This window comes from Pipistrellus hanaki, assembly GCF_964339955.1.
Source record: "Pipistrellus hanaki genome assembly, chromosome: 2".
In the NCBI taxonomy this organism is placed as follows: Eukaryota; Metazoa; Chordata; class Mammalia; order Chiroptera; family Vespertilionidae; genus Pipistrellus; species Pipistrellus hanaki.
The window spans coordinates 181,540,714-181,552,841 of NC_140504.1; the positions used below are offsets into that span (position 1 = coordinate 181,540,714).

The 12,128-nt window shown below is 61.4% G+C and overlaps 2 protein-coding genes across 8 annotated transcripts in view; both read left to right on the top strand.

The window, feature by feature from the left end:
• The window catches only part of COL16A1 (collagen type XVI alpha 1 chain), a 184,617-nt gene that overhangs the window by 65,107 nt on the left and 107,382 nt on the right, over positions 1 to 12,128 (top strand). The window lies entirely within an intron of this gene.
• ADGRB2 (adhesion G protein-coupled receptor B2) overlaps positions 10,111 to 12,128 on the top strand; it is a 37,976-nt gene continuing 35,958 nt past the window's right edge. For 3 of the 7 annotated variants that reach the window (XM_084873008.1, XM_084873011.1, XM_084873012.1), the window contains exon 1: positions 10,115 to 10,706. The gene's annotated coding sequence lies outside the window, so the exon portion shown is untranslated. Of the gene's footprint in view, positions 10,707 to 12,128 lie in introns of all 7 variants that reach the window. The other 4 variants (XM_084873010.1, XM_084873013.1, XM_084873014.1 and 1 more) reach the window with 3 other exon arrangements.

A 12,128-nucleotide genomic window follows, 5' to 3' on the forward strand; every position in this document is an offset into this window, starting at 1 on the left:
CTCCATCTGCTGCGTCCCTTCCCAGGGTTCCGTTCTCTCGGAGCCCTGTCTTTATCCGGATCTCTCCTGCTTTCTGGTCACCGTCCCTGGCTGTCCTGAAGGCACCTCGATGCAGCGTGTCCAAAATAGAAATCACCGGCTTCCCACCAGCGGCCCCGCCTGAATAAATGGCACGCCGCCCCTCAGGGCCTTCGCACCTGCAGGCCCCTGTTCGGACAGCGCTGCCTCTGAACACCCGCACCCCCCTGGTCTCTGCTGAGAGGCCACCTGCTCAGAGACATCGGCCCTCACCCCCTTACCTACATTGCCCCTCCCCCTCCCCCTCCCCCTTACCCGGCACCATTGTCCTTCTCTGTACTCAGGCACACTAACATGTCATACATATGTGTGTGTGTGCCTCCCCTCCTCCACTGGAAGCAGCTAGTGGTCAGGTTCCAGGAGTTCCTGGGGGCCCAGATGAGTAAATATTTGTTGAATGAATGAATGAATGAATGAGGCTCTAAGTCCCCTTTTCCAGTCCTGACTCCTGAAATCCACCTTCTAGTTGTTCCAGTTCTCTTTCCTTAAACAAACTTGACCATGATTTTTTCCCCGTCCAAAACCCTTATCTCTGTGCTTTCCAAAAAAAATCTACCTCCGGTTTAGCTTACAAGGCTCTCAGTGATGTACTTCCAGCCTAACCTCTGGCTTCACATGTCCTTCCCAAATATTACCACACACACACTCACACACACACACACACACACACTCACACACACTCACACACACACACTCACACACACACACAAACTCACACGCACGCACACTCACACACATACCCCCCACACATACACATACACACACTCACACACACATACACACTCTCACACAAATTCACACACACACTCACACACACACTCACACTCACACACACACACACACACATACCCACACACACACACACACACACACACACACACATGCGCGTGCGTGCGTGCGAGCACAGGATCATGCACAGAGCCCGGATATACTGTTTCTCCCTCTGTATGTTCCCACGAGGAGGCGGCTCCCGGCCCTTGCCCGCCTCTGGCAGTGGGGTGTCACGCTATGGGAATGATGGGGAACAGCCGGATGTGGGGGCTTTCCCCTCCACCCACTGCTCCAGGGCTTCTGGGACAGGGGATGCAGGGTGACCTCTCCCAGCCCCCAGGGCCCAGCGGGGCCTGACAGCAGAGAAGGGACTTCAGTGACTCAGGCTGCCCTTCTCACTGAGACTTCTGGGCCGCAGCCCACTTCACACCACAGGGTCCAAATCTCAGGGAGGGGAAGGGTGTTCAAGTGAGTGTGAGACGTGCACATGAACTTGCCTCCATCTCTGGATTAGTGTGTGTGTGTGTGTGTGTGTGTGTGTGCAGTCCTAGGTATGCACCAGTAGGCTTGCCCCCAGAGCCAAGGGTCAGGGGCCTGTCCCCCTGTGTGCGTTACATGTGTTTGGGGATGTGACCAGGTGTGTCTGAGTGAGGGATCATGTGTGTTTGTGCAAGTTAGGAGTTGGCACTGCCTGGGGACCAGGCGGTCCTTCCTGTGCTCTAACTCGCGCCTCCTGTGCAGCCACATAGACACCCAGGCACACACACCCACCAGCCCCAGCCCCACAAAGACTGACTCACTTCTACAAAAACATGCCCATGCAGAATCACAGATGCCGACGCCCGTCCACATGTATGCACAGACACAGGACACACCCTCACACCTCTGTGCATGTCCCCTCAGTGACACAGACAGCGAGCATCCAAACACGTGGGCACAGGCAGATGCAAGCAGGGCCTGGAACACGACACACGGACACAGGCAAGCTCATGCAGACTCACCCTAAAAACACACACTGGCAGAAGCAAACGCGTGGCCACATGTGCACGGACACGCCCGCGTGCTCTGTGGACGTTCACGCAGTGACAGACACCCCGCATGCCGGGTTCCCTGACACACGCCCAGCCCGGCCAAGGGCCTCCCACAGGCACAGTCACAGAACAGTCACCCAGACACACCACACACGCAGGTGCGCAGGGCAAACACGCTTGGGCCCCAGCTGCCTTTGAAATTCAAATCTGCAATCCCTCCAGCGGCTCTGCAGCCCCACTCCCTGAGGTCCATGGGCCCCAGCACCCTCACCACCTCTCCTGGCCCAGGGGACTCATTGCGGTCACCAGGCTCTAGAGAAAGACATTCCAGGGCAGACCTGGGCGGGACGCGGGGGCGCAGCCTCAGAGGGCCGGCCTCGGTGAGATGGGAGCCCGAGCGGCCTGTGGGAAGGGGCCTGTGCTTCCCGCTGTGCCCGGTGGCCAGGCGCCTCTTGCTCTCCAGGTCAAGGCAGGGGCCGAGCTGACCGAGGGGCTGGGAGTGGAGATCATGGCCAAGCTCTCAGCCTGGGGAAGGGGCGGGGCTGCCTGGAAAGCATTAGTTCAGAAAGTCCCCAAAGACGAGAATCACAACGTCACATGGACATACTCAGCACGCTAATCCACACCCCTCGTCTGAGCCATGTATGTAGAGGACACCCAGGCTCACAGCTACCCACAGACACACACCAAGGGGTATCACACACACCGCAAACATGAAGGCTGCCCCCATCTCCGTGCACACCCAGGGGCACACACCAGAGGCTGGCACAGATACCTACCGAACACTGACACACAGACTGGCACACACAGCCCTGTGAATGCCGGCTACCCTGACTCACACCCTGCCCAGAGGCACAGACACACACAGGCCTGAACACACTCCCCCCCCAACACATATGCACACACGCGCACACGCGCACACACACACACATCACATTCAGGCTCAAGCGCACACTGGACACAAAGAAACACCACATACTCTGGTTGTACCCAGACTCCGACAACAGGCAAACGCATGCAAAAGGCACACAGCCTGCATACAAACATACACACACACACACACACACACACACTCAGAGCAGAGATCCCCAGAGCCAGGCCCAGGCTTCTGTGCGAGGCCTAGGCAGATCCACACAGAACCCGCACACAGACACACCACAGACCTCCCCGGCACACTGACGCACACGGCCGCCCACACCTGTACCCGAGCCCAGCCCCACTCACTCCCACTCTGACACACAGAGCGCTGGCTTGGCGACGCACCCGGGCCTCTCCCTTCCAACCACAACCCCCCGGAAGCCTTCTCTCCCACCCCTGCCCCGTCCACAGGCCTCGCCCCAAGCCAGGGCCCTCAGAGGCCAGAGTGGTGCCAGGCTTGGCAGTGAGCTAGAGGCGTGATTGCTTCACTGCCAGCGAGCGGTCGAGTGGGTCTAGGGGAGAGGGGTGACCTCCTGGGGTGTGTGCAGCGGCATCCCCGAGGAGTGTGGCCGTGCCTGCAGGAGGCGTGTGGGTGTCAGTGATCCTAGTCTGAGGCCCTTCCCAGCACCCTCAGCGGTTCCGGTTGCCTCCCCGAGTCTGGGTGTCCAGCCCCAGCCTCTCGTCGCAGGAGCCAGGCCCTGGGAGTCAGACCCCCTTACGTCTCTCCCCCTGAGGGAGCCGGTCTCCTCTGGAATACGTTGTTTTCCAGGACTGGCATCTGGTCTGTCCTCTGGGGGTGGCAAGGAGGATGGGGAGGAGCCAGGACACAGCCACTGAATGGGGGTGGGGATGGGGGCACGGGTCTGGCTCTGCCACGTTTTCCCATCTGTGAAATGGGAAGGGTGACCGATTCCTGTAAGTGGTGGTCCCGGGGGCTACTGGTGACCGCACGTGAAGAGCAGCTGGCACCGTGTCTGCCTCACAGAGAGGTTCAGGAGGATGAGCCGGTCCCTCCAGACCTCTAGGCCACCCCCGCCTGCTATGCCCATTGTGTCCTGCCTGGCACAGCCCAGCCCGGCGGGATCCGGTGGCACGGAGCCCAGGGGAGAGAACCCGGGGCGTCTCAAAGAGTGGGCACACCCTGGGCCCCCTGCCAGTGTGCCGGGCCTGCCAATTGTCCCGGGCCCCTCCACCAGCAGGGAGCTGAGCTGACAAAGACTGTGCCCGATCTGCCAGGCAGGGAGCGGGGAGCGGCTTTTCTGAGGCGCCCCCTGCGTGCCCACCTGCCTGGGGGTGTGGGGACGGGGTTCGGTGCTGCCATTTCGGGGTGTCACAGCCGGCAGCGGTGGGGAGTGGGTTAGATCTCCGGGAGGATTTGCCAAGGGGAACGCCTGGCTGCCTCCTGTCAACATGGAGGGGCTGTGTCTGACCTCCGCCTGGAGCAGGAGGTGACAGGGCTGATAGATAAGCCAGCCGGGTTGGCAGTGTGATAGAGGCCCAGCCCCTCGCCAGCATAATCGCTTTCCTGCTGGGGGAGGGGGCTGGGCCGCTATCTCACTGGACCAGGAAGACAGAGGGTGCAAAACAACAAAAAAAGGAAAGAAAAATGGAGGTGGTTGTGTCCTGGGGTTGAATGTGTATGTGGTTATTTATATACCCGTGTATCCCAGCGAAGCGTACAGGCCTGTGGGCCGGCGACTGTGTGGCGGTGGGTTTGTACACGCATCTGTGTAAGAGCGTGTTTACACAGACAAGGAAGGCAGGAAAGGAAGAGGGTTTCCACGCAGGAGAAGGGGTGCTGCAGAGAAGTGGGCCCAAATTCTTGTCTCTGCAGGGCAAGCACACACGCGCACACACACACACACACACACACACTGTCCGGGTCACACCGTGGCTCCTGCTGCTGCCTTTGCTGCATGATCTCAGCAGATAACTCTTGCTGGTGTCTCTCTCCTGGGCTGGGGTGGGGAGAGAGGAGGAGAGGAAGGAGGGAGAGGCGAGGGAACCCTGGGAAGGCCTGAAGGTCAGGGACCCATTCTGAGTCAGCGCCATGACGGCAGAGTCTCGAACAGCCTGCATCCCCGCGGAAGCCTGAAGGGCCCACAGCCGTGCAGCGGACACCCCCCTGGGTCCGGCACTGGGAGAAGCACTGAGTCTTTGTCATCTCATGGGGCTCAGTCAGCTCTGCTAGGTTGGGATCTTAACTTCCATTTCACAGATGGGAAAACTAAGGCTTTGAGAGCAAACGTGACTTGTCCAAAGTCACACAACCAGTGAGAGACACAGGGCCTGGATGCTTTTTTAAAATATATATATATTTTATAGATTTTTTATCGAGAGGAAGGGAGAGGGATAGAGTTAGAAATATCATTGAGAGAGAAACATCGATCAGCTGCCTCCCGCACACTCCCTGCTGGGGATGTGCCTGCATCCAAGGTACATGCCCCTGACTGGAATCGAACTTAGGACCCTTCAGTCCTCAAGCCAGCACTCTATCCACTGAGCCAAACCGGCCAGGGCCTGAACTCTTGATGCATCGTCACAGGAGAAACTGTGAAACACTGCTTTACTGGACAGACCTTCCCCAGGGATCACACACTGGGCTCCCTGGGAGCTCAGGGCCACTGTTTGCCTTTCACCATGCATGCAGCCATACTTATTAGTACCTACCACGTATCTGGCATAGTGCTCTGTGCCAGATTCGCACGTTAAAAAGATAGCTCCGTGGGCTCCAGGAGAATGGATTGGGTGCTGAGGAAGAGGCGGGAGCCCAGAGATTAAGTAAGGGAGAGCTTAGGCACCAGAGGACGGTGGCTGGCTCTCCGGTGTTGGCCGTGGGGACGTGACGAGGGCATAGATCTGGGATGCTTGAGGAGATAGAAGCGCGGGATTTGCTGATGGCCTGGATCCCAGTGCTTAGAACAATAGTAAACACTCAATGTTTTTATTAAGGTATTATATGTGTACATATCTCAATATTTTTTTTTAAATTGAATGACTAAAGACACCCTTTCAGTGCCAGGCTCTTCTGCCCACCCTCCAGTATAAGGCCGTGTATGTTAAGATCACTCCGGACCTTAAAGGTCTTTTCCATCCTTCGCCCTAGGCACCGGGGCCAGAGATCCAGGGACTGACCTGCTGGGAAGATCCAGGCGGGCAGCGAGAAGCCTCCTTCTCTCCCTGATCCTCATCACCAGGAAGTGACAGACACCGGCCTGGGCTGCCCACCCCCGGCTTCCCGGCGTCTGCAGCAGGAAGGAGGGGAGCTGGACAGGTAGGACTTCCCCGGGCACAGAAGGACAGCCCGCCTTTTCCAGAATGCCCTCCCGCATCCGTGACGTCAGAGCAGTGAGGGTCTGTCATCTGAGCTCTGGGGCAGACCCTGGAAGAAGACCGTTACACACATTTGGGTGTCTTTGGAGACAGGTTGGGAGCTCCTGAGAGGTGCCTGCGGTGGGAGTGGGGGGCTGGAAGGAGATCTTTGAACACAGAATTCTGGGTGGGTGGGTGCCTGGCTGAGTGGCAGTGGAGGGCAGGGATTGAGGGAGGGGCGCTCTTAGGTCCCACCAGTCAGAAGGAAACCTCAGGCTTTGGGCGAAATAAATCACCGGGCAGAAAAGAACATTTTCTCATCTGTTTAAAGGGCAATGAAGCATGGCGGCGGCTGGCCCGGTGGGAGGCAGAGCCGAGGTCAGGCGGGGAAGGCTGGGGTTGCTCCCCTCTTTGACCTCCCATCCTCCCCTGAGCTGTCCCACTGACATCTGTGCTGCCTCCAGACTGGGCCCCTGGTGGCTGTTACTGCTAACAAAAACACGAATTCATTGCTAATAAAAAATAATTTCAGCCCTGGCTGGCGTGGCTCAGTCCATGGGAGCGCCGTCCCGTACACCGAAGGGTCACGCGTTTGATCCCCAACAGGGCACACACCCAGGTGGCGGGTTGGAGTTTTGGCCCCTGCCAGGGTGCGTGCAGGAGGCAACCAATCGACGTTTCTCTCTGCCTCTTTCTCCCTTCCCTTCTCTCTAAAAATCAATGGGGGAAATGTCCTTGGATGAGGATTTAACAATCTTCTATAATAATAAAAGCATAATATGCAAAGCAACAGAATGACTGAACGGCAGAATGACCGTCCTGTCTGGACGACCTTCTGGACGACCACACTAAGACACGCACTGGCGCCAGGCCAGCCAAGCGAGTGTGATGTGATTGATTGGCGGGGGGCGGGACACACACACACACACACACACACACACACATCAACCCACATCACCCCGCAGACAAGCGATTGCACTCCATGCCTGTTGCCCTCAGAGGGAGGTGACCTAGTGGCTGCGGGTGGGGGGGGGGGTGGGCAGTGCTGCACAGATGGTAAGCAGTGGTGGCGGCGGTGGCGGGGCCATTTGCTGGCAGCTGGGGGAAGGAAAACCCTGATAGGCCCTGATCACTGGCCAGGCCTAGAGACCCTTCCTGAGAGGGCACAGGCCGGGCTGAGGGAACCTCCCTCCCATGCACGAATTTTGTGCACTGGGCCTCTAGTAATAATAACAATTTAAAAAGATCTCTTTCAGAGGTGTAACTGTTGCTAATCCATCTCTTTTATCTCACTGAAGCCATCCGGTAAAACCCGGGTGAGATCATTTGTACCATGTCACAGAGGGAAACAGAGGCTCAGGAAGCTAAAGGGACTTGCTCAGGATCACCTAGCGTGGCCATGCGAGGGCACAGGAGAGAGCCTGACTTCCGCTTGCCCTGTGGGGTTAGACCCCTCCCACCTGCCAGAGGTGTCCCAGGGCGTCCCAATGGGGGGACAGGGCTGGGGCCATTGTCCTTTGCCCAGGCTGTGCGGGAAGGGGCAGGCGGAGGGATGTCCCGCCACCCTGCCCAGCCCTTCGTGCTCAGCTCTGCTGGTGCCCTTTCCCGTGCCCAGGCTCTGCTCCAGGCTCCCTGGAGGCCCCTCCGGGGGCTAAGACTTGCTCTTTTCACACACCCCCACCCCCCGGTCCAGGCTGTTGGAAAAGTAATTTTTCTTCAACCAGCCGGATTTGAATATGGAAACAATTTGTAATTACTCTGAGTCCTCCTGGGTGCCTCCTCACCAGAGTGAGTCTGGAAGGGCAGGGGCTCCTGGGAAAGGAGGTGGGGAAGTCCCGATGTGGGGGTGCACGGTTGGGAGGGGTTCCAGAGGGTTGCCCTGATCTAGCCTGCTTCTGCACAACCCCTAGGAGGCCCTGCTCTCTCCACCCAGCTCCCATAGCCCTCCTGCCCTGCTGACCTCACTCTGCCAATGCGAGCCCCTGATAGGCAGTGCTGTCTGTCAGTCCTTCCCTCTGTCTGACCACCTGTCTTTCCTAGGGCATACTTTTTTTTTTTTTTTTTTTTGTGGCTGAAAGAATGGGGTCAAGAAATCTAAGGTCTAGCAAGGAACAGAGAAACAGACACAGTGCTGCTATCTCTCTGGACTCAGCCCCTCTGATGACCTCACACCCAGCTGCATTCTAGGGGGGAGGGGGAGGGCCTCAGGGATCCAGCTGCAGCACATCTGCCAGAGACCAGCCGAGTTTGTCTGGGCTCTGGGTCTCTAGTATGCTGTCATGAATATTCATGAAGAGGGAGGCTGCTCCCTCGGAGTGGAAGGGGCCAGAGCTCTGTAGGATAGGGTTCTGGAGGCTGCAGAGGGCCTGCTCCTACATCCTTGTGGGTACCCCCTGTCTCGGCCATTCTCCCCACCTTTGCCCACCACATCAAGGCCTCGACCCCAGCAACCGCATTGCCCCTCACAGTGCCCAAGCAAGGAGGCCTGGCGTCTTCCCTGCCCGTGGGGTGGCTCTCGACACGCCAAGCAGATAGCAAGCTGCCCGGCTTGGCTTTCACAACAGGGGCTGAGCCTCGAACCCAGAGACCCGGGGCGTGTTTGAGGGCCCCTGAAGGACGCGGGTGCCCTGCCTGCCGGCGCTGGGCTCACGCCGGAAAGGGAGGGTGCCGGCCCTCCTCCCTGCCTCACACAGCCTCATAAATCCCCTTAAGGTGGCGGGTGATAGTCCTTCATCGCCCCTTATTACCTCCTTCCATTAACGTCGATAATCTCTCACAATCATTCACAACAAATGTCACTGAGGCTGCTGGGTGGGGGGAGGGCCTCGGGGAGGAAACAAGGGGCTTTTCTTTCTGCCTCTTCCTGGTCCTGCCCTGGGAGAGGGGGAGTCTTCTCCTCCAGCCCCCGTCTCCAGGGAGACAGCGCAAGGGGCTTCCGCGGAGCAGTGGGGTTGGGATTGGGCGGACCGGGGGCTTCTTTGGTCCTTTCCCGACCAGAGAACCTTTACGAAGCAGGTCCCAGCTCACCCTCACTGCAGAGTGGCCTCCCGGCTGGCTCGTCCTCTGACCAGAGACATCCGATTAGTATGTCTTTGGTCAACGTGGTGTGTCCCTGGTCTGCCCATCTTCCTGGTGGCAACACGCCCAGGCCACAAACCACCCGACCAGGGCCCGGAGCCACAGGCATTTTCCTGGGTGCTGCCTGTACCATGCGGCCTCCGGCCCAACCCAACTGTCCCTGGGCACCGTGCCAGGCTGGGGAGGGGGCGGGTCTGCACATTTCTAGCTGCCTTTACACAAACAGAGGCAAGATGGGGGGCGCCCCCGGCACAGGGAAAGGTGCTCATGGGAATAGACAAGGCAGGCTGGAAAACATGTAACACACTGCAGACGTGTAGCATCCCCACGCCTTAGGGACATGCAACATTGCAGAGTTTACACCCCAGTATGCACAGAGCATACCACACTGCAGTGTGTACCTATGTGGCTCCTCCATACAAGTGACTCACAGAAAGCACTCAGCACACGTGTGGCCCTTGTGAGCGTGCACACAAATAGCATCTCTACATACAATGACAGGCAACATGAATCCAGGACCTGAGCCTATGTAAACACACCGTGCATGCGTGTAGCAGCTGCATGCACAGAGCCGGGGAACATGGCAGTGCACACGTAAGGCACCTGTATGCATAAGCATATGCAAAGTTCAGCGCACACGAGTGGCACCTGCATGCACCGGGACATGCAATTTGCAATGCACACGGGGGCGGGGGCGGAGGGGGAGCAAACGCTCCAGTCCCCAGGGCCCCTGAGACCCTGGCTGCCTGCGATGCCGATGCCTGGAGCCTAGAGGGGTGTCGCTGGAGGGGCGCCGCGGATCGCCTCATTCCGCTGGCTGGGGCCCTGGGCGGGGCGGGGGCTTACCCGGGGCTTCTCCCGCGCCGGCGCCTGGGGCTCGGGGCGGGGAGGGGAGGGGAGGGCGCGCTCGGCTCGGCTCGGCTGGCGCTGCTCCCCCCGGAACAGGAGGCGGCGTACGTCGCCCCCGCCCCCCGCCCCCCGCCCCTTCCCCCGCGGCTCCCGGCGCCCCCTCCCGGGTCCGGCCGCGCAGGCGCCGCGTCCCGCCTCGGCCGTCACTCGGCCTGGCGCGCGCTGCGGGCAGCGGCCGGAGCAGCCGGAGCAGCCGGAGGAGCCGGCCCGGTTCGGCGGCGGCGGCGGCGGCGGCGGTGGCGGCGGAGACAGCGGCGGCGGCTCCCGGGACCGAGGAGGATGCGGCGCCGGCTTCCAGCGCCCGGGGCTGCGGCCGCCGCCCGCACCTAGGAGGCGGCGCGAGACGCGGCCGGCGATCCGGGCGGGGAGCGGGGCCGGGGGTGGGGGCGGCGGCGGGAGCCCGCGCCTGGCCCGGCGCCCGCCCGCCCCGCGCGGCTCCGCGGCGCCTGTTCTGCACCCGCCGCTCCGCGGACCGGGAGCCTCGGCCTCCGCGCGGCCGCCGCGAGCCGCCCGCGCCCGGCCCGGCCCCCGCCGTAGGGATGGCAAACTTGTGCCCCTGGGCCGCCCCCGCCCGCGCCGGCCCCCGCTCCCGCTGCTGACGGCGCCCAGGTGAGTGCTCGGCCCGGACCGGACCCCGAGGCCACCCTCCCCGCGGGGGGTCCGGAGTTCCCGCACCGGCCGGACCCGGGGCGCCCCCCTCCCCAGCTCTGCCGGCTTCGCCCCTGCCCGAACGGACTCCATCCGGCGCCCACCCACCGCTCCCCTCTCTCTGGGAACTTAGAGCCTGAGCCCGAGGTCCCCTGGATCTCTGCCGAGCCCCTTTCCCGTCCCTTCCCCCTGGCCCATCTCTGCTAAAGCGCCCCCCCCCCCCCCATCCTGACCAGACCGTACCCCATCGCGGTCTCCAGTGTCTCCCCATCTCTTCGGGGATCCGGGCGGTGCGCCCGCATCTTCATTAGAACCCCACCTTCATTGGAAACCCCTGTCCATCCTACAGCTCGGTTATGTCACCCCGTTAGTCCCCCCTCCCCGTCTGGACGCCGGACCCCGCTCCTCTCCTCCATTTCGTCTCTGTCCCCATCTGCCCCGCATCCCTACCGGCCATGCTTCCCCTCTTATTCTGTCCGATTGCCCCTCACCCCCCCCCCCCATCTGTCCGGTGTCCCGCCGCCCCTCGCCCGTCTCTGCTGCAGGTCCCCTCCCCCCCAGCCTGACCCGGGGCTGCGTCTCCCGCGTCTGCTCGGAGCCCCCTCCTCTCCAGCCGGGATCTCCACGGGCCCTGCGTCCCTGGCTCCCGGGTCCATCTTTGGCTGGAGTCTGTCTGTCCGTCCACCCTCCGTGCCTCTCCTCCCACCCCGGGGCACAGAGCCAGGGACCAAGCGCCCCCTCCCGCAGCCCCGGGGGCGGCACGGTGGGCGCGGGAGGGGCTGCAGGTTTGAAGTTGCGGCCGCTCCCGCAGTCGGCCGGGTCCCAGCGAAGTCCTCCCCCGGCGGGTGGAGAGCCGGGCGAAGGGTCTGGCGCTGGGGGTCCGGGGGGAGGGGCTCCCGGGCCCGGAGATACTGCCCGCCTGCCAGCCTGTCTTGCCAGCTGCCGGCCAGGGCCCAGGGTCGTCCTCTGGCGCCCCCTGCCCGCCGCCCTGGACCCACCACCCCCTTTCCCAAGAGCCGCCGGCAACCCCAAATTTCCGCAGCCTGAGCAGCAGCAGCAGCAGCAGCAGCAGCAGCGGTGGCTGCGGGAGGAGCGCTGGGGAGTCCCTGTGGGGAGGCAGCTGGGCGAGGCTGGGTGCTCCCTTGTGCTCCCCTGGTCCTTTAGGCCGTGCACTTTGGGGGGTGAGGTGGGTGGGGTGGAGGAGAAGGCTCTTCCCAGTAGCAATTCAGGAGTCCCTTGAGCACAGACCTGCAGCAGAACGGCCCCTGGATGTGAGATGAGCTGGGCTGGGCTGGGGCAGTCGTCCCCAGGGAGCCTCTATCTGTCTACCCGAGGGCAGTCCCCACCAGGCGGGAGGTGCGGGCACAGGTGGACTCTGTCTTG